Below are 9,228 nucleotides of genomic sequence, written 5' to 3' on the forward strand. Positions count from 1 at the left end.
TGACAACCCAGACGGGCCCGATGACCTGGAGGGACCCTACGACCTAGACGAGCCTGAGGACCCAAACGACCCCAACAATCCGAACGTGCCCGATGACTGGGATGGGCACGACGACCAAAATGGACCCAACTACCCGGACGAGCCCGATGATCCAGACAGGCCCGATGACACGGACATGCCCAATGATCTATACGGGGCCTACGACCTGGTCAGGCCCTACGACCCAGATTGGCCCAACGACTGAGACGGGCCCAACGATTCAAACGGGCCCGATGACCCGGACATGCCCAACAATCTGACAAGCCCAATGATTCAGACGGACTCGATGATCCAAATATGTCCAATGACCCGAATGCGCCAGACGATCCAGACGGGTCCGACGACTCAGACAGGGGTAACGAGTCGGATGTGCCTGATGATCCAGACATGCCCAACGACATGAATGGCCCGTCTGTGTCGTCGGGTAGCCCGGGTCGCCGTGGCCATCCAGGTCGTCGAGCTCGTTTGGGTCGTTGGGCCTATCTAGATCATCGGGCCCATTCGTGTCTTTAGGCCTATTTTGGTCGTTCGGCCTGTTTGGGTCATCGAGCATGTCCGGGTCGTCGGGCCCGTATGGGTCGTTGAGCCCATCTGGGTCATTGGGCCCATTTGGGTCGTCAGGCCCATCTACGTCTACGGGCCCATTCGGGTTGTTGAGTCTGTTTGGATCATTGGGCCCGTCTGCGTCATTGGGTCGTGGGGATCATTTAGGTCATCAAGCCCATTCAGGTCGTTGGGTTTGTCTGGATTATCGAGCCTGTCCGGGTCGTTGGGCCCGTTTGGGTCATCGGGCCCGTTTGGTTCAACGGGCCTTCCGAGTCATCTTGGTTGTCGGGCTCGTTCGGGTCGTTGGATCTGTTTGGATCATCGGACACGTTCGGGTCGTTGGACCCGTTGGGACCGTCTAGGTCATCAGACTCATACAGGTCGTCGGGCCCATCCTGATCTTTGGGCCCGTTTGCTTAGTCGGGCTCGTCCTTGTCATCGTGCTCGTCCTGGTCATCGCGTCCGTCTAGGATGTCGAGTCCATCCGGGTCGTGGGGCCCGTTCGGGTCATTAAGCCTGTCTGGATAATTGGGCCCGTCCGAGTCATTAAGCTTGTTCGGGTCGTTGGGTCCGTCTAGGTCGTAGGACCAGTTCAGGTCGTCAGTCATATCCGGGTCGTCGGGTCCGTCCAGGTCGTCGTGCCCGTCCTTGTCGTCGTGCCCGTCCTTATCATCGGATCTGTCCGGGTCGTCAAGCCCGTCCGGGTCATCGGGCTCGTCCGGGTCATCGGGCCCGTCCGGGTCGCTCGACTTAATCTTTAACTCTAGCTTAATGTAGTATTTGGTGGGCTAACCCACCTTAGCCCTAGTCCTAACCCACTAGAGAGGGGGTTTTGGGGGATGGGGCTTTTTTTTGGCCCCTTCATTTGGGGGCCCCCTAAAAAAGGGCTTAATGAAGAGTGGGCCAGGCCTGGCCCATGGGCTAGGGGCCAAATTGACACCTCTAGGCACATTGCACTACTTCCGCCAGAACTTCTTAGGCATGTTATTGCTTTTCAACATTGTTCATACCATGTCAAGTATGGTTCGATTTTTCCTCTAAGCTACTCCATTCTGTTGGGGTGAGTATGGTGCTGTCAGAAATCTCCTTATTTCTTGCTCCTCACAATACTCCATGAGCTCGAATGAAATGAACTCGCCTCCTCGATCAAACCTAACAGATTTGATAGGCATGGCAATCTCCTTTTCAACCATTGCTTTGAACCTTTTAAACACTCGGAACACCTCCGATTTATCCTTCAAAAAATACACCCATCTTTTTCTTGAAAAATCATTTATGAAAGAAATGAAATACATTTTCTCACTGAAAGATTCAGGGGTAATTGGTCCACAAATGTCTGTGTGAATTAATCTGAGTGGTTCCTTTGCCCAATACTCGACAGTCCTCGAAAATGAGGTCCTCGGATGCTTCCCGAGCACGTACTCTTCACAAAAACTCCACAATCGGGAGTCCTGGCACCATCTCCTTTTTCACCAACTCGGCTAACCCACCAAAATGCAAGTGGCCAAACCGGAAGTGCCACATCATAGCTCCATCCTTCACGTCAAGTTTCAAGCACCTCTCTTGGACTATTTTCAAGTCTAGCTTGTACGTTTCGTTCTTCTTCATCTCTACTCGAGCAATCAATCGATCCAACTTGTCTTTCAAGTATAGTACTCGGTCTTTTATCAGAACTGAGCAGCCTTTCTCCATCAACTGGCCCATGCTCAATATGTTGCGCTTGAGATCAGGTACATAGTACACGTCTCTGATTTCTCCAACTCGTTTGTTCTTCTGCAGGTACCAGATTGTACCCCGGTCTTTTACTGCAACCTTTGATGCATCTCCAAATGATACGTGTACAACCTCAACTTTGATGAGCTCCTTAAAAAGACTCTCGTCCCAGCACATGTGGTTGTTTGCTCCTGTATCAAGGTACCAAACTGATTTGTCAGAACAGCTGAGACATAGCTCGACACTTGATCTTCTGGACATCATCAATATTCTTTCTTCCTCAGCATCCTCAGAAAGGAAGTTCATTTCCTTCTTGTTTTCAGATCGAAAATCCTTTGCGAAATGTCCAACCTTCTCACAATTGTAACATTTAACTCCTGAGTAGCAGTTTTTGGCAAAATGACCATACTTACCACATTTGAAGCACTCAACTCCTGAGTTGTTCGACTGACCTCCTCGGCCTCTACCACTACGACCTCCACCTTGTCCTCGGCCACGCCAGTTTTGTTGGCCGACTTGTTCTTAACCTCTTTCATATCCTCCTTTGCCTCTACCACCTCGGCCTCGAGTGTTCTGAGTATAAGGAACCTTCTTCTCCTTAATGGTTGCCTTTGCTTGGAGTGCTTGATCAAGGAACTCCTCCTTCTTCTTCCTTCTCCACTGCTCATGCGCTTCAAGCGACCCGGCAAGCTCTTCCACCGAGAGCACTGTCAAGTCCTTGGATTCCTCTATTGCGCAAACTATATTCTCGAAGTTGTCGGTTAACGACCTCAAGATTTTCTCTACCACTCGGCAAGCAGGCAGTGTCTCTCCATTTCTACCGAGCTTCACTACAGCCTCAACTCGGGAGACGTACTCGGCAACCCCTTCATCTTCCTTCATCCTCATCCTTTCAAGCTCGCCTCTGAGAGTTTTAAGCCGAACTTGCTTCACACGGTTATCCCCTTTGTATGCTTTCTCCATAATATCCCACGCTTCTTTTGAAGACATAGCATTTGCTATCTTCTCAAAGCCGGACTCATCAACAGCTCGGTACAACACGTACAGAGCCGTTTTGTCCTTTGCTCGTGTTGCTTTTAACGTAGCAAGCTGGGCTATCGCCATTTCTCCAACGTCCTCTAGTTCTTGGTGCCCATTTTCGACCACCTCCCATACTTCTTGGGAACCAAGGAGAGCCTTCATCTGCAGGCTTCAGTTATCATAGCTGACGCCTTTTGATAACTTTGGTAGGGGCATATTGTTAGCTAAGCTGGCCATCTCGATCAAACTCTCTAACTCACTCAAACACTCAGGCTCTCAAGCTTTGATGCCAATTTGTTGACAAACAAGTATCTCTGGATAAACACTCTTTGTATTCAAATTTGTTATGTTTTGAAATGAAACACTACATGGTCCTTTTATAGGCCTTTGGACATGACCCTTCAACTACATTCATTAAATATAACCACTACCTAACTCACAATTAATGAACTCTATTGCATGCTTAATCATAGCTAGACCCACTCTCAACCTTCTGCAATCTCCTAGACAATTAATATAGCAACTTCCAACTACCCACATTTAAGTTTACCCAACAATTGGCACATCCCATACATTGAATGTTCCCTGAGGATTAGACCTTGCAGCTCCGGTGGTTAGGTTCCACCTTCAATTCAAACAAACCCATAATGTGAATGTTTGCATATGTCACAAACATGCACTGTTTAGAGGCATTATTGCTAATATTATATTAATGTAGAAGCTCTTTTGAGCATTCGGAGCATCACTAGATGACATGCAATTACCTAATGGAGTTTGCTTGGTTGATGGAAAATTGCAGATCAAATGGATCTGGACCGCTTGGGAGAGACCCATTAGCCTGTGTGGTAGAGTTATGATAATGAAGCACAGCAACGCCAACGAGAGTGCTATTATCTGTGGCATTACTCATTTTAGGAGAGGCCACTATGTAGTAATCAGCAGCATCTTGGTTTGCTGTGACAAGAACTGAATAGGATTGACCTACATGAACATCAAGAGACTCCAACTCTATTTGATTCACATAAGAACCTTCAGTTTCAACCAAAACCATTTGATGATCTTGAATCCTGAAATTGAAGCTCCAAGTTGTCCCAATATTTGATATCCTAAGCAAATACTTTTTTCCTATGACACATGATCATAAAGGATTTAAGGTACTACACAACACGACCATAAAGTGAGTCACAAAACTCCTCTTATTCACTTCTTACCTGCTGTAACATTGAATGTCTCGTATGATAGAGAAAAGTTCCTCATGTATGGTCTTTTTCCATTTATTAGCATCCAATCAGGGGAAAGAACATTTGTAGTATTAAACCTGGACCTAACGTCCTGGTTGGAATAATATCAAGTATATTCAGGGTCAGCAAATAAAAAAATAAACAGAGAAAGTAACTAATATCAAATTAGAGATCAGGAAATGAAGCAGCATTCCAAGGAATTGCTAAAGTCATCATAGTATCAATGGTGAAATGACATGAAAGTTACGTTGTAGCTAGTGTTGTACCAGTCACCAATTAGAAGATCAAACTCTGCCTCTGGTGTTGGGAAAGGAACACTTATGACTGGTCGATTGTTGACTCAAATTGGACCAAAGCCTCCTCCAGCTTTAAGGAAATTGATGGAAGGAAAGTAAGAGAATGTGCCAATCTGGTCTTTGGCAGGGAAAGTATAAGTCCAATTGGTGCCATGTTGGACGGGGCAGTTTGTTCCAGACACTCCATCTTCCCATGAATCCAGCCTTTGTTTTATGCCATTCCTACACCAAGACAAGAATTGTACTCCTAAAACTGAAGCAATACCAAAATATGTGAATCCTGGAAGTGGCTTTCTATGATAGAAAATCTTCTCTCTTTTTCTATATTATTCAGAATGATATAGTTTTCTCGGGTATTATTATGTTTTGAATAGTAAAAGTTGGACTTCTGTTTAAAACATTTACAACTGCTGACCAAAATGTCTTTGGAACTCGCCCTTGGGTGGCAAACTTCTCATCATGTTAAGAATTGTTCTATTTTTCCTTTTTTATGTACCATGTGTTGTGGTGTATTATCTCGTAAGCTCTTTCCTGATGTCATGTTCTTCATGAAAAACATTAAACTCATCTGAGTAGTATTCTTTACCATGATATCAAAATATCCCTAACTTATACCCCTCTAGTCAGTTCTTAGACACATACATGAAGACAAAGATGAGAATACAATGTATTGAAAAATCATTGATGTGCAGCATTAACCTTCAAGTTGTTGCTATCAACACTTCAAATGTGCATATTAACGAACTAAAATATCCCCAACTTCAAACATGAGTGTGGTAGCTTTCCTGATGTCATGTTCTTCATGAAAAACACTAAACTCATATGAGTAGTATTTTTTACCATACACTAAACTCATGAGTAGTATTTTTTACCATGATCTGTTAAGAGTTTTAATGTTTTTTATTATTCTTTCTCAACTCTTGCTTTGAAAGCTTTAAATGCATCAAAGATTTCAAACTTCTGTAGGCCCATATCTTCCTTAATTAGATCGATCACTATGACTCCTAGAACTTAGCACCTTGCGATCCTTGTCCTCTGTCTCTACCTCTATCCCGTCTTCTAAAATCATTAGAATAAGTAATTGGTAGAAACCTTTAATGCTTGCTTCTCAACTTCTCACGGATTAATTTTTTTCGTTCATACACTAATGATGATCTTTGCAATTCATCATGTGAAAGAGCATCAATGTCTTTTGATTCTTCCATAGAAGATACAACAAAATCAATTATGATCCTAAAGATCAAAGTATCTTTTCAACCACATTTGTTTCTTCAGTTCTATCATCATAAGTGCGCATCTTGTTGACAATTGTCATTGCACATGCAAAGTAGTCCGTGATTGATTCTCGGGACTTCATTCCAATTGTTTCATACTCACCACAAAGAGCTTGATGTTAACTCTTGCAGATCTTGATGTTTCTTCTTCATTGAATTCCAGATATCCTTTTTGAGAATGGTTTTCAAAATAGATTGATCAATGACTTGAAACAAATAATATTTTGTTTTCAAGTCTTTTAGACGCAATACATCTAATTCCTTCTGTAATTTATCAGTGAACCCTCATTTTTTTCTCGAGCATACCTTGTTCAATTACAAGTCTGGGCCTTCGGTAAATTTTTCATCGACATATACCAATGATGCTTTACTATCATTGGAACAACTCATAAATCTTTCCATCGATCCCACAGTAAATATTCCAACCCGCCGTTTATTCCAATAAAAATTCGTACATTCCAATGCCCCCCACAATAATAAAACTACCATATCTGTCCAATGCCATTAAAAGAAAGTAAGGAGTACATAATATGTACACCATGTAAAGAGCAAGGGATCATCCAAATGATTGAAAACATTGACATGAATAACATCGTTTGTTGTTGCATCTATAAGGGGTCCCGGGAACATGCCCTTGATTGTTATTACCTGCAAAAAGTATTGAAGAACAATAGTATTGAAAAATGCATGAGTAAGACAAATAAAAAGATGAACAGATGAAAGGTATTCATAATCTCCACAGGTTGATCAGTAGAAACATGCTTTAAATTGAAGTCAGTGAAAACGTGCCAATCAAGTAATATATCAGCAGCAGTGGCTATTGTGATTATGAATGGTAGCACCAGAATTGCACATATAGCAAGTTTGAATTGAGGAGCAACAAAACCTGAAGCCATTGAAATATCACCACAGTTTCTTGCTTTCGATGTGACTATTATCAGTCATATTTCAAGACTTAGGCCTCAACAGTTCAAATGCCTCAACGGTTTTTATGTTTTTAAAATAACATCTTAAAGAATCTTTCTTCAAGTGATTTTTAAGATATTTTTATTATCCTATTGTATCCTTTATAAATTTCAAATTTTTGTTTTTCAAAACAATTAATATTGTGAGATAAAAACAACCTTTATCACAGTGTAAATTATTTATTACTATTTTTATTGTGAATCTAAAGCATAATTTATATAATCTATATATTTAAAAAGATTTACTTACCATATTTATAATATAATATGCCGGGAGAGGGATCGATTAATTCATAATCACTCAATAGACCGTCAGATAAATTATTTTTTTGTTGCTAATTCTGTTGAATCAAGCTCCTATTAAAAAATATTTATATAAATTATTGCGTTAAATGAAATTTTAGGAAAACAAATCATAAGAAAATAAAGAGATTCTATAAAAAGAGAGGAAGCGGGAGAGTGAGAAGAGAGATAGATGATATTTAATTCCAAGATATAAATAAGAAATCAGAATTTAATTCTAAAAGATAATATAAAAGATTTTAAGATTTGAGAATATTTTTTATATATTCTAATAAATATTTATAATTTAACAATTAGATCTATAAAAATAGTAATTGGGGGAAAATTATGACAAAAAAAGTATTCAATATATATATATATATATATAAGTTATTAAATGAAATAAGTTATGAAATATTACTTTTTAGAATAACTTGTGTTCTTGATATATGTTTACATGAATATTGACTCCATGAAATATATATTTTATTTTGTTTCCATATGTATGTCCTCAGATATATTATGTTCAAAAAGTGGTTGGACACTATCATAGTCAGAGCTTTCGGTTTTCAAATACAAATTTCCTTACAAATTGTGTTCCACAGAAGTGAAATTGAAATAATTTTTTACTTAATTGATTTACATTCATGTTTTTAATAAAGAAAAAATGGTTTATAATTTTGTTTTTAATTTTAAAAATTATTTTATTATAATTTTGGTGATAGCTCTCCCACCACATAATTACTATTTTGTGATAATTATGTTCAGTTTTATTTTCTAATAAATATTTTTTCTTTTAAAATTGTATTTGAAAAAAAAAAAATTCAACCACTCCAAGAGACCCAAACTGTGAAATAAATTTATTCGATTATATATCAAATAAATTATTTCAGTAAAGTAGCATTAAACTAAACTTTAGAAAATCAAATTATAAGAAAATATAGAAATATGAAAATTAATTTTAATATTGTGTTTGGAGAAGATAATTTAGAAGTATATATTATTTATTTAAACAATTTAAACTTTTTAACACTAAAATAAGATAAAGTAATTTAAAATAAATTGAAATTTAAGAAATTTTGGAAGAGGTTTTAAATGAATAAAGAATTATAAATATTTTAAAAATATAAGAAATCTGAAATTTCCTTTTATTCATCTCGTCCTAACTCCATTTACAAATAGAAATGACAACAAGTAGGATCGAGTACAAATAATGCCTACACCGCAACCAGAAATTCAACATGTTACCTATTTCATTATCCGCTAGATACTCATTTAAAAAAAAATACCCGAGAGTAATATTTTATAAATTTTTAAAATAAAATCTAAATAAAATTACAAAAGAAAAACATATAAATTAAATTTGAATTTCTGTAACACCCTATTTAATTTATAACCCTAATTAAAGAGGTATCACACAGAAATATAATGGCGCAGTCCTGGAGTATAAACCTCACTCCATACAGTTGTTCAAACGGACACAAAAGAGGAATTAGGCACACCACGATGCCAATACAGAAATAAGTACAAGGACATAATAGTAGTTGATAATACACCAAAAGCCAAAATAGTACATGGGCCATAGCCCTAAGGTAAAACCCAAGTAAAAAGAAGACCAGTCCAGGTAGACTATGCAGCAGAATCATCCCTTTCCTGTTGACCTCAAGTACCTCTCGCATCTGCAAAAGGGTAAGCTAGAGTATAAAACATTTTATCATATAGATACATGCCATTTCATAGACTAATGAATATATGCCAATCAACCATGTTATAACTCACAAACAATACACTACGACTCAGACTCGACTCATCCGGATACATATAATTTAGTTGGATTCAGCGGATGCTTGCA

The 9,228-nt window shown here is 39.1% G+C and overlaps 1 pseudogene; it reads right to left on the reverse strand.

Moving 5' to 3' along the window:
* Positions 1–3,864: 3,864 nt before the first annotated feature.
* On the reverse strand, positions 3,865–7,025 carry LOC114191389 (annotated as a pseudogene).
* Between the last annotated feature and the right edge of the window lie 2,203 nt (positions 7,026–9,228).

The sequence above is a fragment of the Vigna unguiculata genome, chromosome 7 (assembly GCF_004118075.2).
Source record: "Vigna unguiculata cultivar IT97K-499-35 chromosome 7, ASM411807v1, whole genome shotgun sequence".
In the NCBI taxonomy this organism is placed as follows: domain Eukaryota; kingdom Viridiplantae; phylum Streptophyta; class Magnoliopsida; order Fabales; family Fabaceae; genus Vigna; species Vigna unguiculata.